A 4,515-nucleotide genomic window follows, 5' to 3' on the forward strand; every position below is an offset into this window, starting at 1 on the left:
AGACTTGATAATAATTCTGGGGGTACTATGGGAGGTTGAAAGTGCTTTGTATGTGATCAGCTAGGGAACTTCGCCAATAGGTGTCCTAATAAGAAGGCGATTGTCGACCTTCGACCATCGATGCCTTCGGTAGAAAGGCCAAAAGCCACAAGAAAGGTATTCTCCATGACCAATACTGAAGCTACCCTGTCAGGTAGTATCATACAATATACTTGTGTACTATTTGGGCATAATGTGTGGGTATTGTTTGATTCAAGAGCTACACACTCCTTCATTTCTATTAAATGTGTGGGAAGACTAGGACTTATGGTATGCGATTTAGGGGTGAGCTAGTAGTCTCGACACCAGCATCTGGGCAAGTTTCAACCAATTCTGTTTGTGTTGGATGCTTAATTGATATGCTAGACCACAGGTTCAAGGTGAACCTTATCTACTTGTTATTGGAGGGTTTGGATGTCATATTGGGAATGGACTGACTGTCTAACACCCATGTGGTTATTGATTGTGGACGACACATAGTAGTGTTCCCATAAACAGATAGGGTAGAGTTAATTTCAACTCAAGAAGTTATGAAAGAGCTTATGGGGGCTACTTGCTTCATGGTGGTAGCTCAAGCAGAAAAGAAGAGCAGTAAAGAGCAAATTAGTAGCATACAAGTGGTAGCAAAATATGTGAATGTGTTTCTAGACAAAGTCACCGGACTACCGCCAAGTGGGGATGTAGAATTCACTAATGATCTCATTCCTAGAGCTGGTCCGTATTGAATGGCACCGGCAAAATTGGCAGAACTCAAGAAACACATTCAGATATGCTAGAAAAGAAGTTCATTAGACCAAGTGCATCACCGTGGGGAGCTTCAGTGTTATTGGTCAGGAAGAAAGAGGATGTGTAGAACACAACATTCAGGTAAGGATACGGGCATTATGAATATGTAGTGATGTCGTTTGAAGTGACTAATGCTCCGATAGTGTTCATGGATTACATGAACCGGATATTTCGACAATGTTTGGATAAGTTTGTCGTCGTGTTTATAGACAACATCCTTATTTATTCCAAGGATCAAGAGTAACAAGTCAGGCACCTGAGGGTTATACTGAAGATACTTAGACAATACCAATTATATGGGAAGATGTCTAAATGTGAGTTTTGGTTGGATGAAGTACAGTTTCTAGGGCATGTAATCTTAGTCCATGTCATTACGGTAGACCCAATGCAGATGAAGGTTATGTTGAAATGGGAACGACCACAAACTGTGATGGAGGTAAGAAGTTTCTTAGGATTGACCAGATATTACTAGATATTTGTAGAGGGATTCTCCAAGATGGTGAGTCTTTTAACACAACTCACTCGAAAGGACCTACCCTTCTCTTGGACAGAACAATGTGAAGCGTGCTTTGAGGAAATGAAGAAGTGGTTGACCACGACTCTAGTGTTGATCATCCTATATACGACCAAGACGTTTGAAGTGTACTGTGATGCATTGTATCAAGGTCTAGGGTGTTTGTTAATGTAAGAGAAGAGGTTAGTAGCATATGCTTCTCGACAGTTGAAGATTCACGAAAAGAATTATCCCACCCACGATCTAGAGTTGGCTGCCGTGGTGTTTGCTCTTAAGACTTGGAGACATTATCTGTATGGCTCTCAATTTCAAATCTTTAGTGATCATAAAAGTCTGAAATACCTATTTGATCAGAAAGAGCTCAACATGAGACAGAAGAGGTGGATGAAGTATATGAAGGATTGCGATTTTGAGCTTCTTTACCATCCGGGAAAGGCTAATGTTATAGTAGATGCTTTAAGTTGGAAGCGGATGCACATGTCCTCGTTGATGGTCATATGAACTTGGGATTGTAACTGGGTCCCAATCATATCAGGTGTAGTACATTGAAGGTCATTAATGCATTTTTAGAGCAGATTCAGGAGGAGTAGGGGAATGATACCGAACTACAGCAAATTGTTGGCTGGTTGGGTACAAAGAAGGGGAAGAAGTCAAGATGGGATCAGATGCCATCATACGGTTCCGAGATTGAGTGTGCATACCTGGGAACCGGGATTTGCAGAGGCAGATTCTCAAGGAAGGGCATAAAAGTCGTCTTAGCATACATATGGGTATGACTAAGATGTATAAGGATCTAAAGGAATCCTTTTGGTGGGTCGGAATGAAAACAAATGTGGCGGACTTCGTAGCATCTTATTTGGTGTGTCAAAAGGCTAAAATTGAACACCAAAGGTCGGGAGGTACGCTACAATCGCTCGACATTCCCTAGTGAAAATGAGATAGTATTTCCATGAATTTTGTGACCCACTTGTCGCGGTCTCTTAAAGGTCATGACTCAATCTGGGTGATTGTAGACAAACTCACTAATTTCTCCCATTTCTTACCAATTAATCAGAAGATGTCCATAGATAAGTTGGCGGAGTTGTATTTTGGGGAGGTAGTCACATTACATGGGATTCTAACAAGCATAGTATTGGATCGTGATCTGATATTCACTTCTCGATTTTGGCAGTCCTTACAAGCAGCGTTGAGTACCCAATAGAGGATGAGTTCAACCTATCATTCTTAAACAGATGGTTAGTCTAAGAGAACCATTCATTCTTTGGAAGACTTTTTTAGGGCATGTGTGTTAAACCATTTCGGTGGTTGGAGTGAGGTACTCCCTTTGGTGGAGCTCACGTACAACAAAATTTACCACTCAAGCATTGGGATGACACCATATGAGGCCTTATATGGGAGAAAGTGTAGAACGTCGCTATGTTGGTACCAGGATGAGGAGTCTGTGACTATTGAACCTGAATTGTTACAACAAACAACGGAGAAGGTCAAATTGATTCAAGATCAGATGCGTTCGACGTAGAGCAGATAAAATTCGTATGTAGACAAAAGGAGAAGGTCATTGGAGTTCGAGGTCGGGGATCACGTGTTCCTTAAGGTTACCCCAACTACGAGCATTGGGAGAGTGATCAAATCTAGAAAGTTGACATCAAAGTTCATAGGGTCGTATCAGATTAACAAAAGGATCAGTCTGGTGGCATATGAGATTGCATTGCCACCTTATCTAGCAAACTTGCACAATGTGTTTCACGTCTCTCAATTACGGAAATACATTGCCAGCTCCATTCACGTGCTAGAGGCAGATGATGTCCAGTTTAGGGAGGATCTGACTTTGGACGTGAATTCGGTAAGGACACTAGACTCTCAGGTCAAGAAGCTAAGAGGGAAGAAGATCCAAACAATATAGGTCCTTTGGGACAAAGCTACGCAAGAGGCGACATGGGAAATAAGTATCTCATGAGGAAATCATACCCACACTTGTTTCCTAGTAAGTGAAATTTTCGAGAACAGAAATTCTTTTAAGATGCGGAGAATGTAAGACCCTAGAAATTTAAATAAATAATGAGTGATAAACTACAAATAATTATGTGTAGGAAGTACCTCTAAGAGAATTACTTGGGTTTAAGAAGACTTGGGTTTGAGAGCTGTAAATGTCGTTAGTGTGATATTTTAATTGTGTTTTATTTTACATATATGTTTTGAATGCGGAAACATGATTTATCATTATATGTGTGCATGAATTGACATGAAGCATTTATTGGCTTGTTGGTTGTGCATATGCTTGAGGGGTTGGAGGAATGTAAGTTCGAACCTTGGCTAGAATGAGTAAACCCTCTCTACGTTTTAGTATTTTTGCTAAGAGGTGGAAAACTTAGAAACTTTAGAAATTCTCGGAGAAACTAGAAGAGTAGAGTAGTGGTAGTTGTGGTGCAGTAAAAACACAACTAAATAGCCATTAACTCTTAATTCATTATTTTAGTTTTATGAATATTATTTTTTGATGAATTGAGGGTTATACGTACATGATCGCCTAACGGTACATGTGTGCCGCCAGGCTGTAGAACGTTGGCCAACAACCTCCATTAGTTGATTGAGCAAGAAGATAAAATTGGGGTCATTGGGGACATTTCCTACTCGAAAATTAGCACAATGTTATGACGTACAAGTGGCCACATGGGTGTGTTTGATGTATGAGTTAGAGACATAGTTTAATATGAAACTTGAATTGGTTTGAGTCATGGAAAGGAAAGGAGTAGAATGAGTATTGTTGATATTAGTAAATTGCTTGCATGTTTTAAAAGTTTAGAAGGTGGTTGTTTAGAAGTGTTTCACTTACATGTATGATGTAATAACCTAATCAAATAACTATTAAGATGCACTTATGTATGAATTTGTTATCATGCGGCTATATAAATCTTGGAATGGGATGTGATGCATTAGGATGTAAGTGTATCATAGGTATTGTGACGTTGGTATGACTGTACATATGATTGAATTGTTGGTTCCTAATTTCACATGTTCCATGTATATGCTTCACTATAGTTAAATGATGTCAAATTTCCACGTTTGAATGCATCCACTATTTATGCTTGATTAATGGGTAGGACTGTAAGGATGCAATTTGAGGTATGTTGAGTTGTGATAATGTGTAAGTGGTATTTCTGATATGAAATTGTGAT

Source organism: Vigna unguiculata, chromosome 6, assembly GCF_037176805.1.
Source record: "Vigna unguiculata cultivar grain cowpea cultivar isolate G323 ecotype 2 chromosome 6, ASM3717680v1, whole genome shotgun sequence".
NCBI classification, from domain to species: Eukaryota; Viridiplantae; Streptophyta; class Magnoliopsida; order Fabales; family Fabaceae; genus Vigna; species Vigna unguiculata.